The following is a 19,326-nucleotide window of genomic DNA, read 5'->3' as shown; positions in this document are numbered from 1 at the left end:
TGTGGATAAAGCTTTGACCATGGTACAAGTCATGCAAAGATTAATCCCTCCAAAAGAGGAGATTCTGTTGCATGAGCAGTGTACTATGGTTATATCAGCAGTGGGGCAGATGTGGAGAAGTATTTGTGTCAACAACAATGGTCTTTTGAGGAGAGCCTCACTCTATATGGTTGGGAGGGAGGGTCATGTACGTCTGTTTTGAATGGTGATATTCTTGATGTTGCTTGGTATGAAGTGGATTGGATGCCTGTGAATGCTTGGAGTGCTGAAGGAATGCCATGGGCAGCCTACAAGCATGATGGTCTACGTGATAGAGTGCAACACTAGGGGATGTGCGGTTACATGTGGATGGAGGGAACCAATGGCAGGTTTTTGATCCAGGTGGAAAACATGATGTTATGCACGGGGTGGGGCAACCCACTTGTGGGTTTGGCAGTAGGTAGAACAGGAATAAGACTTTGTATATATGGTTTTGGCTCTCATAGTGTTTGCCAGGTTTTGCAGTTGATAGAAGAATAAAGTTCCTTTGTGGTTGAACATAAATGTTCAACAAGGGGGTTGGGCAATGATGGTGCAGCCAAAGTGGGTCGACCATAGAAGATGGAATGAGCAAGTATGGATATGCTAGTAGGTGCATGGCAAAGGGTTAAAGCAGATGGGAAGATCTTGGGCAGCCAAGTAGCAGCGGATGTGTATGTTGGATGAGGTTTTATAGGCCAAAAGGCCTACAAAAAGGACCAAATGGGATAGCAAGTGAATGAGGATCACAAGGCTGGTTTTTGGCTTGGATATGTAAAGCTTGAAGTGCTCAGGGAGCCAGTCCGAACGGAGCCATGATGTGCGAGTTATGGAAGTTTGAAGCTAGAGTGCTTTGCAGATTTGATACGGACAGGGTAGATGGAGTAAGGTGGTCCAAGCCAATTTGAAGTGATTGATGTGTAGAGCTTATGATGTGGAACCTGTCGATCTTTTCAGATTGGCAATCAGAGTCCGGGATGTCAAGCTATGGTCAGATGAAGTTTTGCAGGGGGCAAGGTATGGGGCGGTCTGGTAGCTTTGGGAAATGTGCCATCTATGGTTTTTGAAGTTTGACAGGGTTTGCAGAGGTTGTGGACATTATATGGAGCTCATAGGAAGTTACGGATTGTTAATCGGATGCCTGGTCTGTTGTTTAAGTCCGTGCAATCCCAAATGGTTTTCTCGTGTTTTGGTCACCTCGATTCAAGGCCACAGTGAACCCTAAAGGTGGTGAGAGTTGGGGGGTTTGGAGCCGACACTATGGGGTTGTAGAGGTGCTTTACAGTTTGGCATTTGGTTCACCGAGCCCCATAAGGTATGCAACTAAAGCAAGAGGGAAAAAACAATTTTTTAAAAGATTATGTGGTTGACCATGGGGAGTTTTTGGAGGCCAATAAACTACTAGCTGCCACGTGGCAGCGGTGAAGAGCCCATATGCAAAGCTCTCCCTAGTCGGAAAGCACGACAAGCACCTCGAGCATCTTAGTCAGCAAGCATGACAAGCACCTTAGTCATCAAGCACGACAAGCACCTCAAGCTTGGGCCGGGTTCCCACCTCAAGCTCAACCCTAACTTACCTAAGGTCAAAGGACTTTTAACACTAACCTTTGGAGGTATTTAATGAAGTAAGCCCTAAGGTCTTTTAAGCTCCATTGGTTAGCCTTGCTCTTTCACATACCATCTCTCATTTGGACCCCTTTAGCATTGGCCCCATAGTGAGATAGATTTGTAAGAACATGTCTATATTCTAACCCTTGTTCCCGTCTATTCTCCCACATTAAATGATCAGTTTAATATGAGAAAATCATTTGGGTTGGTTAGATATTAGATTTTATGACATTAACTCACTCTTGAAATCATAGTCGTCCTTGACTATGAGGTAGAAGAGATAAAGCCTTAGTCATTAGTCAATCTTTCTTAGCAGGTAGAGGATCTCTTTTTACCCTACAACATCTTTCCAAGATGGATGACTAATCCATTTGGTGCTTGGGAGACATAGCTGGCGCAAGCATGTTTGCTCTTTCCATTTCATTCTCCCAAGTAGAGTGACAAGTTATACTTGGTGTTTGAGAGACGTCATCATCACAAACATGATTCTAAATATGCATACTACTTAAATTTGTGCTTTTAAAAAAAAGAGCTAGTCTTATAAGACAAAAACATTGATCATTTGAAGAAATTTATACATTTGCTTACTCTATTGTAGCATTGACAAATTTCATACTATCCTTAAGCTGTATTCCTCGCATCCATCTAGCATCTTCAAAAGGATAACTTTTGAACTTAATAAGATACTATCAGATAATCTTACTATGTCACAATACCTTGTCTGACGAAGGATAGCTTTGGGTTGTAGCACCTCTTCTTGGTCTTCAATTTCGGGAGGGTCTTCAATAATTGGCTCACTTGGTGGCTCTCCTTTGTAGAGCTTAAGTAGGCTCACATAAAAAGCATTGTGTATGAGCCAACGGTTGGGCAACTTGAGTTTATAATCCATCTCATTGATGGGCTTCAAAATTTGAAAAGGACCATAGTACCTTTTTGCTAATTTAGCATAATACTTTTGATGGCCCGTAGGATTTTTGCCCGTCATTTGCCTCAATTGAGCCTTGGGGAAACTTAAGTAAGACCCTATCATTTTCTTTGAACATTAAGGTCCTTTTGTGCTCGTCAGCAATAGCTTTTTGCCTTTGTTGAGAGATGGATGTAGCCTCCTTAGTCTTTTGAAAAGATACTTGTAGGTCATGGCTATACTCATCAGCATCGAAGATCTTCCCATGTACTTTGAGTAGTAAGGGACTTTTAGGTCTTCCCTTAATGATTTCAAAATGTGCTTTTTCCGTAGAAGTATGTACAATATTATTGTATGCATACTTTACAAGAGGTAAGTACTTTTCCCATTGTGAGTGTTGATCTACTTCGGTAACATAAGTCTTTAGAGTGTCGTAAGATTGGCTATCTCACTTTGGCCATCCGTTTGTGGGTGATAGGCCGAAGATAAATTCAATCTTGTTCCTATATTTTCAAAGAGACCTTTCCAAAAACTAATGGTCATTCTAGGATCTCTATCTGACACGATGGATGTTGGCAATCTATCGTGTTTGAAAATCTGTGATATGAATAAAGTTTATATTTGGTGTGCCTTAATAGTCTTTTTGACAGGAATAAAGTGTGCTTGCTTGCTAAACCTATCGACTATTGTCCATATTCCCATATTCCCATGGATAGACTTGGGTAATCCAAAGATAAAATCCATGGATATACTCTCCCATGGTGAATTTGGGATAGGCAATGGCTAGAGTAATCCAAATTTCTTCCCTCTATCATACTTGGTCTTTTGGCATATTACACATTTAGAAACATACTCTTGTATGTGCACTTTCATGTTAGGCCAATAGAAGTACATTTCTACTCCTTGGAGAGTATGTTGAATGCCTCTATGCCCCGCATAGGGAGGAGAATGGGATTCGTACATGACTTTCTCGCAACCAAGGGAGAGGGTAGCACATAGCCTATTGCCGTGGAGAAGATAACCATCCTGCAAGGTGAATTGTTCCTCTTTCTTCCGCAAAGCAAGGGCTGACATTATGTCTCTAAAATTAGGGTCAGTAGCATACTCATCTATCATAGAAGATAGATCATTGTGAGTTGCTATAGACAGCGCATTAACTTTTGGTCGTCGTGAAAGTGCACCAGCAACTTGATTGTGCTTAACAACAATGTGAGCAATATGATAATTATATAGCAAAAGAAAATTTTGCCACCTCATTTGTTTGTCCGAAATCTTGGTTTGCGTCATAAAGTACTTGAGACTTTGATGATCGGTTTGCAAAGTAAATGGAGTCCCCAGTAGATAGTGCTTCCATGTGTCTAGGGCATGTAGAACAACTAAAAGATCTTTCTCATAAATTCCCAAGACTAGTTCATCCGTATTGAGCCTTCGTGTCTCATATGCTATGGCATGCCCTTCTTGAAGCAAGACTGCTCCAAGGCAATCACCCCAAGCATCACATTGGACCTCAAATAGCTCGGAGAGATCCGGAAGCATGAGGATTGGTTGGGAGATAAGCTTCTCTTTGAGCTTTTCAAAAGCATTTTTCTCCTTAGTAGTCCATGAATACTTAACGTTCTTCTTTGTTAATTCATGTAATGGTCTTGCTATTTGAGAAAATTTTGCTATGAAGCATCTATAGTATGCACACATACCAATAAATCTTCTTAGCTCATGTAGATTCCTTGGATTAGGCCATGCTTTTATTACCTCTAACTTTGATGGATCCATACAGATACCATCTTGAGAGATAATATGACCTAAGTATTGAATCTCTTGAAGGAAAAATTAGCTTTTCTTTTGGTTGAGAAAAAGCTTGTTCTCCCTTAATGCCTGAAAAATCACTTGGAGATGTTTCTTGTCTTCCTCCAAGGACTTCAAGTAGATGATGATATCATCAAAGAACACTCTAGTGAATTTGCAGTAGGTTCTAAATATTTTCTCCATTAGACGATTGAATGTGGCTGGTGCATTAGTCAAGACAAAAGGCATGACTAGATATTCATAAAGGCCAAACCTTGTACAAAACGGGGTCTTTAGGATATCTTCATCCACTATCCTTATTTGATGATAGCTACTTTTAAGGTCAATCCTACTGAAGTAGGTAAAGCCTTGTAGCTTATCAAATAGATCCTCTACCCAAGGCACAAGAAATCTGTTTTTGATAGTGATATGGTTTAGTGCTCGATAGTCCTCACACATACGGTATGTACCATCTTTCTTTTGCACTAAAAGGACTGGAGAAAAAAGGGAGAGGAGCTAGGTATCACCATCCCTTTGTCTGCCAATTCTTTTACTTGCCTCATGGACTCCTCTTGTTGAGCTTGGGAAACTCAATAAGGAGGCTTGTTAGGCGGTGAGATTCCTAGTAGGAGCTCAATTTGATGGTCATCATCCCCTCGTTTTGGAGGTAAGTCCATAGGGATATCATCGATGAACACATCTTGGAATCCTTTTAGAAAATTAGACAAGTCTAACTCTTCTTGATTCCTACCATTTACATTTGATGAAACATTGGGACCGTTTAGGGACTCTTTAACAAAAATCATGTACGCAAAAACTGAGCTCTCCATTGATTTATTAAAATAAGATGGATTTACAAGTGGTATAGTATGACCGGACTCACTAATATCTATATACATGTTCTTTTCCCTGTAGGTGAAGTAAATTCTCCTTTCAGGGAACTTCATGTTGGCAACCATGCGGCTGAACCATAGTGCCCCTAGGATAGCATACTCATGTTGGAGAGGAGAGATGAAAAAGTCTTCTTTGTCGACATAGATTTGGACATGAAGCCTCAATGTCCCAATCAAGGGAGTAACGGAGGCTTGCTATCCCTTGAAAGCAATGTCGACCGTTACAACATCTCCTATCTCGAGAGCCTAAATGCCCAACTTGTTGGCCAACTCCGTTGATATGAAGTTGTGAGTAGAGCCAGGGTCAAACAAATGAAGGCATCATGCTCCCTTACCTTTCCCCAAGCATAGGAGAGAGGTGATCCTTTGCAATGAGCATCCTCTTTTGGAGCTTAGATGGTGAAAGCTCTAGGAGTCTCATTGTGGGGATTTCTCTTGGGGCAAGAACAAGGGCCATGTCCTTGCTCCCCACACTTAAAACATTTACGGTCCTTGCGAAAAGCTTCAATCTCTTCATGAGAGAGTTTGTTTTAACCTTTGTAAACTCCCTTCTCCTTGGACCGATTGTTGTTGTTGTTGTTGGAACGGCCTTGGAAAGAATTTTGGCCATTGGTTTTCCCCTTTGCATCATTTTTGTCTTTGTTTTCCATGGGCTTGACATTCCGTCTAGCCCCTTGTTGGAAATTGATGCACGAAGAAACCATGGTCTGGTGGATTACTTCGGCGATATAACCAGGCCGTTGGGAGTTGACATACTCTTCAGGTAATCCCGCACAAAATTGTTGCTTTTGCTCAGCAAAGTCTATCTTTTGAAAGATAATAACCTTGAGATGTAAGTCCAAAACTTGTCGACATATTTGTGAATAGACTCATGGGGGAGAAGCTTCAGCACTTTGTCCTTTGCATCGCTTGCAAGTAATTGCTTTATGATGGAAACTCGTAGAGTTTGTCATGTCTTTGGGGCTTTTTCGTTTCCACGAAGGCTAGCCCATCTTTGACGAGTCAATTTTTGAAAGTGCATAGCTACATGGTGTAGCTTGGAGGAGTCTGTGAAGCCCTCGTCTCCAAAGGCCGCATCAAATTGATGGATGAAGGCCAATACTTTGTCGGTAGCACCAAAGGTGCCATCATAGGTGAGAAAAGAGATACTCTTTCCTCCCTCCTTAACTTCTTGAGCTTTTGTGACCTTCGCCATGCAGGATAAGATTTACGATGTCCCCCCCTCTTGTATTCTCTAGGAGAATAGCCATAGCTTTCGTCGGAAGAGGAGGAAGGTGAAGAAGAAGGAGAAGAGGATGACCTCTTTCTTGCCCTTTTCTTCCTTTGTTTCCTCTCTTCTCTTTTAGAGTGATGACGAGAAGGACTTTGGGTTGAATGTTTCCTCTTAGGAGGAGTAGCGATCGTCTAGACCTCCATCTTCGTGGAGCCACTTCTTCAGAGGAACTTAAAGATTCATTACTTCTTGCTCTTTGGATTCCTCCTCTCGTATGGGAGAAAGTCTTCTTTTGGGGGTCTCTTCAAGAGGCCTCCTAATCTCTCTTTCCTCTTGGAGAGGTAGGATAATCCCATAAGCGCGAAGTTGCTGAGTAACTTTGACTTGCAAAGTAGGGTTGCCCATAGTTGGCTGCAACCTAGTAACAAGACAATCAACAAACATGGGGGCATCATCATTAGCACCTTCATGTGCAAAATCAAAGTTATCAATGTTCATTGTACTCTCTTGGTTATTATCAGCCATGTTAACAAAATTTGAGTACTTACTTAGTGTATGCTTTGGAAATTCAAAAACTTAGTTGCTACTCCTCTTAGCCTTTGAAAATCAGCACTTAAGTATCTACACCCACGGCTCGAATTGGTTAATTATAGAAAGTAGTGGAGTGTGTCTAATATTGCAGAATTTTTGAGGGATAGCTCCTTTTAAACTTCTTATGGCTCAATAACGGTAAAGTCGGAGGCAAGTCTAAAAAGACTCCATTATTAAGACCAAATCTCCCGAGGTGTGCACCATATCCCACATAGTGGGCTCAAAAAAATCGATAATAGATCCCAGTCCCACTTACCCTAATATAATTAACAAAAGCAACCATCAATAGGATACTTAAGGGCCTCTCTTCTTAAGCAAGAAAAGAGAAGCCAAATGCTTTTGATACCAATGTAATGGAAATAGCCTTTGAACTTTGAGAGTAGCGGAATTTAGAGAAAGCACTTTTGTGAAATTACTTTGTGAGCATAGAGGGTGAACTTAATTGATGGTAGCAACATAAACATAGTATTTCGTTAACTTGGCATGAACAATACTTTTGCAAGAGAGAGAGTTTACAAAATTGACAACAGTTGAGGACCAAATTTATGTGGAGCCGATCCCCCCTCCAATAGGCATTTGTATTATAAAGTCTCCCATTAAGAGAGACTTGGTACAATACAATCTTTGTGTTCCTTGTGACCTAGGTGATGCAACGAAGATGGAAAGCTTCAAGCATCATGAACATAACATCAACTTTGTCAAAAACATTAACTATCCCAAGCCTCATTCCCAAGGCTTCAAACACCTTTGAAGGTGGAGAGAGCTAGCGGGGAATGAGGGTAGGGAAGAGGAAGAAGAAAAATTTCATAGGAGAAAGAAGTAGTTCCTCACTTATCATCACTCTTCTTGCTAGCATACATAGTAACATAGTAATGAAGATGGACAAGATGGAAAGTTTAAGCATTGAAGCATGGCTCTTGTTTGTATTTGCATTCCATACCCAAGAGTGTTGGTGTAGGATCGCAACTTTTCTACTAGTTTGGAGAAGGAGAGGAGCTCTTGCACTTTTCACTTCACATCATGAGAGTGTGTGTGAGTGTGTGTGGGAGAGTACTCCCCCCAATCTAGCCCCCTTCTTGCTTTGGTCAACCCCCCCTTGTAGCTCAATCGTGAAGCTCATTGGAGCCCTGCTGTGCAAGACTGGCCAATCACATGCAGGATGCATTACAAGCAACAAGGGTAGTCTTGGGACAAGTGTCCCCCTTTCCCCTTTGAGAGAGAGGACTTGATAAATGCAAAAACAATTAATTAAATCTACTAAATTATCATTGGACACCTTGGGAGGCTAACCAATAGGCTTTAGGCACACCATGAGGCCAACTGAGGAGGAACTTGACAAGTGTCCTATATGTTTTCTTTGTACCAAGCTCGCCTTGTGTGAGTGTGTGTGTGTTCTCTCTCATCCCCCTAGCTTTAGGGCTCGCCCCCTCTCTTGTAGGGATGGGATTTGACTTTTGGACACCTTACCCTCAAGCACCTTAGTCAGCAAGCATGACAAAGCACCTCAAGCTTGGGTAGTGTTCCCACAAGCACCTCAATCTCCCTAGTCGGTAAGCTCGACAAGCACCTCAAGCATCTTAGTGAGCAAGCATGACAAGCACCTTAGTCATCAAGCACGACAAGCACCTCAATCTTGGGCCGGGTTCCCACCTCAAGCTCAACACTAGCTTACCTAAGGTCAAAGGACTTTTAACACTAAGCTTTGGAAGTCTTTAATGAATTTAACCCTAAGGTCTGTAAGCTCCATTGGTTAGCCTTGCTCTTTGACATACCATCTCTCATTTGGACCCCTTTACCATTGGCCCCGTAGTGAGATAGATCTGTAAGCACATGTCTATATTCTAACCCTTGTTCCCCTATTCTCCCATATTAAATGATCAGTTTAATATGAGAAAATCGTTTGGGTTGGTTAAATATTAGATTTTTATGACACATGTCGATCTCGACACTCCCAAGCACTACCTTTTTTTTTACAGCCCCTTAATAACAATCTCATTGTAAATTTAGTTGCCAAAATCAACACCACAAGCCTTCAAGATCCAAGCATAGGTGATTGCATATGGAGAGATGCCCTTGCATTGCATCTACTACAAACAACCCAGATCTTCCTGTCCGTGCCCTTGTTGATATATCCTACAAATAGCACATTTGAGTAGAAAACCTCCCAAATAGGAAGCTCTCTAAGCACTTTTTGTGATTCAAAAGTATACCACAATTGGCATACGTGCAGATCCCAACACTCCCAAGCATCTGGTTGAGTTGGGAAAATGCCACAATCAGTGCATTCCGAAGAGATGACCTCCTAGATAGAGAGCTCCTCAAGCACTTTCTTTGCTATCTGAAGGATTCCACACTTGACATACATGTTGATCCCGGAACTCCCAAGCACCGCCTCTTTTTTCAACAGCCCCTGACTAACAATCTCATTGTGAATTCTTTTGCCCAAATTAGTGCCACATGCCTTCAAGATCCAAGCATAGGTGATTGCATATGGAGAGATGCCCTCACTTTGCATCTGCTACAAACAAACCACATCTTCATGGCCCTACCCCTCTTGGGCATACCTCGCAATCAATGCATTTAAAGACACTTTTTGGACAAGGAGATCCTCAAGCATAGGTGATTGCATCTGGAGGTATGCCCTTGCTTCGCATCCCCTAAAAATAGCCCATAGCTTCCTTACCCTGCTCCTCCGAGTCATAGGTCGTAATAAATGCACTCCAAGAGAGAACAATCTGGACATAGGAAGCTCCTTAAGGACACCACATTTTGTGTACATTTCGACAAAGGAATTCGCAAGCCAAATGTCTTTTTTCAACAGCCCTTTTGCCCACATGCCTTGGTAGATGCAAGCGTGGATGATTGCATCTGGAGAGACACTCTCGCTTTGCGCCCATTGAAAATTGCCCCTCTTTGGCATATCCATACATGACATACATGTCGATCCCGACACTCCCAAGCATTGCCTCTTTTTTCAACATCCCCTGAGTAACAATCTCATCGTGAATTCTTTTGCCCAGATTAGCGCCACATTCCTTAAAGATCCAAGAGTAGGTGATTGCATATGGAGAGATGCCCTCACTTTGCATCTACTAAAACATCCCAAAACTTCCTAGCCCTACCCCGCTTGGGCATACCCTGCAATCAATGCATTCAAAGACAGGTTATGGATAGGGAGCTCCTCAAGCATAGGTGTTTGCTTTTAGAGGCATGCCCTCGCTTCACATCCGCTGAAAATAGCCCAAAGCTTCCTTTCCTTACTCCTTTGAGGCATAGGTCGTAATAAATGCAACTGCAAGAGAGAACAATCTATACAGGAAGGTCCTTAATAAGCACATCACATTTTGCGTACATGTCAACAAAGGAATTTTTGAGCTGGATCAACATCCCTTTTGCCCACATGCCTTGGGAGATGCAAGCATTGATGATTGCATTTGGAGAGACACCGTCGCTTTGCACCCATTGAAAATAGCCCATAGCTTCCTGGCCATGAGTCTCTTGGGCATATCCAACAATAAATGCATTGTAAGAGATGATGTCCCATACAGGGAGCCCCTCAAGCGTATGTGATTGCATATGGAGAGATGCCCTCATTTTGCATCTGCTGAAAAAAGCCACTGTTTTGTCACCCTACCCCTCAGCATGTGCCGCACAATGAATGGGCTACTCCAAGAGATGACATTCCAAAGAGGAAGCTTCTTATGTGCACCAAAATTTTGCTTACATGTTTACCAAGGAATTCCCAAGCATGAATTTTTTTTTCGACAACCCCTGACTAACAATATCATCCTAAATTATTTTCTCGTATTAGCATCTTGCGTAGTCCCACATGCCTTGAAGATGCCAACGTAGGTGATTGCATGTGGAGAGACACCCTCGCTTCACATCTACTGAAAACAACCCACAACTTCCTCACCATACGGCTCTTGGGAATATCTCGACAATCAATGCACGAAGAACCTCAAGTGTAGGTAGTTGCATCTGTAGGGATGTCCTCGCTTCACATTTGCTGAAATTAGCCACATCTTTCTCACCCTACCCCTCCTAGGCATATGTCACAATGAATGCACTCCAAGAGAAGACATTCTAGACAGGAAGCTCCTTTAAGCACCACATTTTGCGTACATGTCAACCAAGGCATTCCCAAGCATGAAATCTTTTTCAATAGCCCTTGACCAACAATATCATCGTGAATTATTTTACCCATGTCAGCTGTAAGCATAGATGTTTGCATATGGAGAAACAACCTTGTTTTTCATCTACTAAAAAAGCCCATACCTTCCTTGCTAGGCCCCTTTTGTGCATATGCCACAATCAATGTGTTTGAAGGGACGACGTTCCAGACACGGAGCTCCTCAAGCATATGTGATTGCATCTCCCTCAGTTGGGCAAATGCCACAATCAATGCATTCCCAAGAGATGACCTCCCAGATAGAAAGCTCCTAAAACACTTTCTTTGCTTTCAGAAGAACACCACACTTGACATACATGTCGATCCAGGCGCTCCCAAGCACTGCCTCTTTTTTTGATAGCCCATGACTAACAATATCATTGTGAATTCTTTTTCCCAGATCAACACCACATGCCTTCTTTGCATCTACCACAAACAACCCAGATCTTCCTAGCCATGCCCTTGTTGACATATCCTACAATTAGTGCATTCCAATAGACAACCTCCCAGATAGGAATCTCTATAAGCACATTTTGTGTACATGTCCTCAAAGGAATCCCCAAGCAACTGGATGTCTTTTTTCAGTAGCCCTTTTGCCCACATGCCTTGGGAGATGCAAGCATTGATGATTGCATCTAGAGAGACACCCTCGCTTTGCACCCACTGAAATAAGCCCTCTTGGGAATATCCAACAATAAATGCATTGTGAGAGATGATGTTTTGGACAGGGAGCCCCTCACGTGTAGGTGATTGCATATGGAGAGATGCCCTTATTTTGCATCTGGTGAAAATAGCCCATAGGTTCATCGCCCTACCCCTCCTCAGCATATGCCACAATGAATGCACTACTCCAAGAGATGACATTTCGAAGAGGAAACTTCTTAGGTGCACCAAAATGTTGCGTACATGTTGACCAAGGAATTCCCAAGAACAACATTTTTTTCAACAACCCTCAACTAACAATATCATCATGAATTCTTTGCCCATATCAGCATCTTGTGTAGTCCCACATGCCTTGAAGATGCAAGCATAGGTGATTGCATGTGGAGAGACACCCTCACTTTAGACCTGCTGGAAACAGCCCACCACTTCCTCAACCTAAGGCTCTTAGGCATATCTCAGTAATCAATGCACGTAGATCCTCAAGTGCAGATAATTGCATCTGTAGGGATGCCCTTGCTTCACATTTGCTAAAATTAGCCATAGCTTTCTCACCCTATTCCTCTTAGGCATATGCCACAATGAATGCACAAGAGAAGACATTCTAGACAAGAACCTTCTTTAAGCACCACATTTTGCATGCATGTTGACCAAGGCATTCCCAAGGATGACATCCTTTTTCAACAGCCCCTTCCCACAACAATATCATCATGAATTCTTTTTCACATGTCAACATATTACATAGTCCCCCAAGCCTTGAGTTGCAAGCATAGATGGTTGCATCTGGAGAAACAAACTTGCTTTGCATCCGCTGGAAACAACCCCTAGCTCTTGACCTTTTGTGCATAAGCCACAATCAATGTGCCTGAAGGGATGGCGTTACGGACACAAAGCTCCTCAAGCATATATGATTGCATCTGCCTCAATTGGGAAAATGCCACAATCAAGGCATTCCCAAGAGATGACCTCCCAGATAGAAAGCTCCTCAAGCACTTTCGTTGCTTTTTGAATGACACTTTCCAAATTCCCAAGTTCAAACTTTGAATCCCTGCTCCAGCACTTTCTGCTTCCACGCTTTCCCCCCTGTGGCTTGCTTTTGCCACCATAGCAACCACCTGAAGGTTTCCAACTTACCCGGCTCTAGAGCCAACCCCTTCATCATTTTGCATTTTGGAGGCCCCTCATTCTAGCACCAATGGGCTCCAGATTACTTCTTACTTTGAATTCACAACTCTTCTCCGTCCTTTTGTGCTGTTGAGTTGTTCATGGTAGCTCAACTGGACCTCCTGCATTGCATTTTCTTGTGTGCGTTTTTATAAACTCTCTACATTTTTGGCGAGGCTATATTGGTATAGCCTTCTTCTATGATTGCCATTGGAGTGTTTGCGGGTCACCGCAACGGACGTCCATAGCATAGCTCTCACGCATCAACATAAAATATCAATACAAGGGAAGCGACCAGGATGAGGCATGGAAACTCACTAGGGTGTCATTCCTAATGAAGTGAACTCAATGAGATGCAACTACTAACTCTGCAAGCAAATCATACGCACTAAAGCCGAGCAATCTGTCTATTTCCTTCTACACAGCTCTACAGTCATCATGCCCGTTTACCATGCAAATCATGTCGGATTCGCACGAAACTTGAAGGGAAGCTACAGGGGACTATTTAGAATCTATCCTATCACTGTCTCACAGCATTCTGGAGAGGTACAAAGATCACGATCGTTCATCCCAAAGTCAGCAAAAACAGTGAACAGGTGATCCCAAAGAGTCGTTTTAGGGTCCCTGAAGCCTCTCTTAGGATCAAAACAACATAAAATACGCGTTTAAACACTCAAAACAGCGATTTAAGGTTTCAAAACTCGTAGTTGAACACCTACACCAAATCTTGAATGATTACACTTGAATGGAAGAGCAAAGTAAGAGGAACACAATGCAATAAACGAATCTGAATTCAGATTATCGTAGCCACAATAGCGAAGATTACAAGTTGGAGCAAGATAGAGCTCTCAAACGTACGCTATCTTCTTCCCATAAAAGAGGATTGTGTTCAAACTTACAAAGCTGACCTTTATAGTTTAGGTCTTTACAAATGGCTTGTCCGGCCAAAAAGTCCTAAACTTCTAATTGGATTTCCACTATTACAAGTGCTCTCAGAAAATTAATCAAATATTCTTTACAAGTTCTCGGCTTAGAGAAGCTCTTTTACAAAAGGATGAGATTTTCGCAAAAATGTAGATTCCCTGAAAACTGTGACTCTCTCTCTGGAGACAATTGCTTCGTCCGCCAAACACTCCCCCCTTCCTTATCCTTGCACGTCCTCGTGCATGTTCAGAGCTTTGGTCATTGATGGAGCTCCAAGGAGGCAAGAGTTGCTGAAAAGCTTCACGTGCGGAGTACAGCCTCCAGGGCTTCTTGATGCTGTCTGAAGGGGTTTTCACTTAATGTGTGCTGGTATGCTATGTACCATGCCTTGAGGTCCTTCACCATAGGATGAAAGATTCTTGAGTCGATTTTGAAAAAACCTGTGACAAAGGCCTCCTCGAATGTCTGCAAGTAATGTGACGGCAGGTACATGAGTCTGGAGTACATTGCCATCAGGATATGTCGTGGTGGTGAATCTTGCAAATTCGAGCAAATTCCTCGATGCCCTTCTAAGAACAGATTCCACGGATGATCGTCACCTTCAGTGTCTTTGAACACCTGGATGCAGGTGACGATCATCCGAGCTATCTTTACCAGCATCTGACAGGCTACGTCGGGGATATCCCGCAGCAAAGTGATTGTTGAATTGAGAGTGTTGACTACATAGGCTATTGTAGGAGGATTTTGCGCTGTCAGGACTGGGTAGTTCAGCTTTTGCTACCTTGAGCCTTTCCATGTGGCAAACTCCTTCCATGTGCGTCTTCTAGGGACTGGACAGAAAGTAGGATCTATTTGAATGTGTTGAGGAGCGTTGTGGTAGTTGGTTAGATCCTGTTGCAGCTTGTCCAACCACTTCTGTCTCCACTTTGGGTGGTCATCTATGAGTACCTGTGCTTCTTCAGCTATCAGTGCTACACCTTCATAACCCTCGTCTTTGTTTCGTGGCAGGGTCGGCCTCATCTTCTCCTTCCATAGGATTGCTTCGTGGCATATCAAGGAAAAGGTAGGTACTCATGGCCAAACCCCTTCACTTGCTCTTCTGGCTGTAAGAACGCTAGGGCTGCTGACTCCATTATCTTCTTTTTGTAAATCATGTAATCTTTTGTTGGTCCCTCTGGCATGTCCTTGATGGTCTGAGTTAGATCATCTCTTATCTCCAGATTTGCCTCTGTTGATCCTTGCTCTTGTTCTCCTTGGTGTGATGTTTCAGGCAAGTCAGACATTTATTGTCATGGCAGCAATTGCGGTTGCACTTCGACTTCCTCTGTTCTGATTTAATGGAACTCAATGCTTCTTTTTCTTTCATCAATGTGTCACCGATCTGCTTCTGAGTCTCTAACTCGGCCCTTGCTTGTGCGAGTTGCTACTCCAGCTCTTTTACTTTTTGCTCGTTGGCCGCCGTCTGGGCCATCATTCCCGATAAGAGTAGCTGTCTTTGAAGTTTTTCTTGCTCTAACTCCCCTTTCAGCGCCGCTAGGGTGTTCACTGCTGTAGCATTGTCTGATGTGGAGACCAATGCTCCAGCAGGTTCCTGGTTCACCATCAAGGTTGTTAGCGTACTTTTGACAGTGAGGTATGAACTATTAACTCTCTAGAACCTTGCATTTTCGTAATCGAGCTGCTCCGTCGCTTTCTTTACCCTTGCTATCAAATCTTGGCATTCCTTTTCTTTGGTTGTCAACTCCGTCCTGACATCCACTGGGTCTCTGATCAAAGACTGAGTCTGTTGTCGCTCAGTATCTCTTTCCTGCGTTGTGAGCTCCAGTTGTGCTCGCAGGCTCTCTAGCTCCTCTTGCCCAGATTTTTGCATGTGTTGAGTCTCCTGTACCAGCCTTTCCTTTTCTTCTAGCACCATGTGCTGGCATCGGAATTGTTTTTCCAAATCTTGCAACGTTTTTCTGTAGTCAAAATCAGCCATAGCCTGACAAGATTCTTGGTACCCTATTGCTTCAGGAGGGGGCACAGACTCTTTGTGTGCAGATGATGGAGGAGGAGGTGGTGGTTTTTTGGTTGATGGAGAAGGAGGAGGAGGAGGAGATTTCGGCGAGGGAGGAGGTGGTGATTTAGGCGAGGGAGGAGGTGGTGATTTCTCCACTTCTTGTACATGCCTCTTTTTCGATGCATCTTCCCTTGGCTATGAAGCAGACGCGTTTGCTTTTCTTTTCTTTAAAATCTTGATTATTCTTTGGCGAGTCCATTCTGCCGCTTGTCGTGCTTCCACATTCTTTTCTCTTTGAGATTTCTTCAGTTGCTCTGCTTGGTTCATGTCTTTAGCCACTTCTTTCTCGTTTGTTCCTTCAGTGGACTGAGAAGAAACGTCCACTTCTGCAGCCTTTTGTTCCGCTTCTAACCTTTGTTTTTCAACCTGTATGCGAGCTGCATTTTCTATTCTTGCTTGTCTTTCCTTCTCGAACCTTCTTTTTGCTATTTGGTTTGTTGCAGCAGCTCTTGCCTTTCTGTCGGCCTGCAACTTTGTCCTTCTTTCCTCAATTCTTTGTTGGGCCTCTGCATATGCTTTTTGAAGTTCAGACTGAGGCATTGTACTTCTTTCCCTTTTTCTTCTCTCAAGCGGTGTGGTGGAGTCTTCCTCCTGGCTTTCTTCAAATTCCGATGGTCCTTTGTCTTTTGACCCTTGAGAGTTTTGTTGGGATTAAAGCCCAAGTGGCCTCTTATGCGGATATGGCCGGCCGCCCGCCTAACTCACTTACTTCTAACTCTTTGTATATACTAACATATTCTTTGTGAATACTAAGGATTTGGGAGATAACCCTTCTAACATCTCTCTGCGTACTGTACTGTGTAAGCTCACTGTGTGTGTGAGTGAGAGAGAGAGTCGACCCACGCTCCGCTCCGCGACTTCAATTGCATGGTGATTTAGATGTGGAAATTTACATGCAGCAGCCAGAAGGGTTTGTTGAGAAAGGCATGGAACATTTGGTATGCCAGTTGTTAAAGAGTCTTTATGGCTTAAAACAATCACCGAGAGCATGGTACCTTAAGTTCCACCAGTTTATGCTTTCTCAAGGCTACAAACGTAGTGAGTTCGATCACTGTCTATATACAAAGAAGGCTAAGGATGGCAGTTGGCTGATCCTTATTTTGTATGTGGATGACATGTTGATTGCTGGCAAACACTTGGAAGAAATTTCAGCTTTGAAGTCAAAGATGGCAAAATCGTTTGACATGAAAGACATGGGTGAGGCAAGTCATATACTTGGTATGCGCATTGAGAGAGACAGATCAAAGAAGTTGATTTGGTTATCTCAAACAGAGTATATTGACAAGGTTTTGCAACGTTTCAATATGGAGAAGGGAAAGGCATTGAGTGTTCCATTGCCACCATATGTGAAACTTAGCAAACAAGATTGTCCTGTGTCTGAGGAAGAAAAGGCTGAAATGGATAAGATTCCATATGCGTCTGCAGTGGGTAGTTTGATGTATGCAATGATTGCTACACGTCCGGATATTGCATTTGCAGTGGGAGTGGTTAGCAGATATATGTCAAATCCCGGCAAGAAACATTGGGAGGCAGTGAAAGGTATCATGAGATACTTAAAACATACAAAGAGTATGCGCATATGCTATGGTAGTCAGGATTTGAGTGTCAGAGGATACACTGACTCAGATTATGCAGGAGACTTGGATAAGAGGAGATCTACATCAGGCTATGTCTTTACATTGGCTGGAGGTGCCATATCATGGCGATCTCGATTACAAGATTGTGTTACGCAGTCTACTACAGAAGCTGAGTATGTTGCAGCAAATGAGGCATGCAAAGAAGCTATTTGGCTTGGTAGATTGGTTGCAGACTTGGGAATCAATGCAGATATGCCAAAGTTATATTGTGATAGTCAAAGTGCTATACAATTGGCAAAGAATCCAGTGTTCCATTCGAAGACTAAGCATATTGATGTGAAGTATCACTTCATTAGGGAAGTACTTGAAGACAAGCAGATACAACTGCTGAAGATCCACACCAAGGACAATCCTGCTGATCTACTCACAAAGGGACTTCCAGGAGAGGGCTTTGTGCATTGTCGTGAGTTATTGGGCATTGGATAGATGGCAGCCATGTAAATCTTTGTACATTTATGTTCATAGATTTACAGTTACTTAAAGTGCCACATTGGACTTTAAGTGGGAGGTTGTTGGGATTAAAGCCCAAGTGGCCTCTTATGCGGATATGGCCGGCCGCCCGCCTAACTCACTTACTTCTAACTCTTTGTATATACTAACATATTCTTTGTGAATACTAAGGATTTGGGAGATAACCCTTCTAACATCTCTCTGCGTACTGTACTGTGTAAGCTCACTGTGTGTGTGAGTGAGAGAGAGAGTCGACCCACGCTCCGCTCCGCGACTTCAAGTTTCCCTCGTCTTCAGTCTCCGTCTCTTCTTCATCACTTGAGCTTTTGTTGGATGCCTTGGTCGAGCGCGATAATGTTGCGCTAGTGGTCGTCCTTACTGAGTGAGTAATCAGCTTTGCTTTCTGAATCAAGGCCGCTTGAGAACTGGCCTTCGGCAGGTCTTCAATCATTCCCAAAGCTTGGTATGCTATTCTTGTTAGCATTGGCCCTACGCTCATGTAGCTTTTGTTTTTTGCCGAGCCCTTCAAATTTGCTTCGACCAAGTTCTCCAAGATGTAAGAACCATAATCGCATCGGATGGTTCTGTTTTCAGCTGTTGCTAGAGCCATGACCACTGCAATGTGCAAGATCGGCTCTGTGTAGCGAGGAGGCTTTTGTACCCTGAAATGTTGAGAGATCGATCTCATTGGTAACTCCAGCCCACCGTATATCATGTCATTGTACTTGTACTTGTTTCCTTTTGCTTTGATAAATGCCTTCTTGTTATCCAGTGACTTGGTCTTTGCCAGCAAGTCGTGTTGCCCTGGAAGGAAGTGCAAATCTTCGCTGATGATTTCTTTTGTGATCTTTACTTTTACCTTTGAACCATCCTTGTCGGTGAGCATTGCTTGCCCATCATACTGTATCGAGCTCATGAGCTCGTGGGCCCTCATGTAGTGTGTTCCCCATGGCTGTAATCTGAAAAACTACTCCAAATGAACAACCCGCACGGCTTCGGTGACCTCCGGCCTTTGGTGGAGATTCCATATTTCCCAAGGCATGATAGTCGTCTTTACCATGTCACCATCAGCATCCCTAAACTTCGCAATGAAAATGTGAGCAGGGATCTGAGCTAGTGTTTCATCCGAAATGTGAGCTTTTTCGTTCGTAGAGAGCTCATCCACTTCATATGGTGCTGCTGTCCACTGCCTTGCTTGCTTTTGGCGAGGCATTCTATGTCATTAGAATCACAAGCTGTCAGGATTTTCCTT

Source organism: Adiantum capillus-veneris, chromosome 3, assembly GCF_014529385.1.
Source record: "Adiantum capillus-veneris isolate H3 chromosome 3, ASM1452938v2, whole genome shotgun sequence".
In the NCBI taxonomy this organism is placed as follows: Eukaryota; Viridiplantae; Streptophyta; class Polypodiopsida; order Polypodiales; family Pteridaceae; genus Adiantum; species Adiantum capillus-veneris.
The sequence above is the reverse complement of the archived record's forward strand: the minus strand, read 5'-3'. Positions refer to the sequence as shown.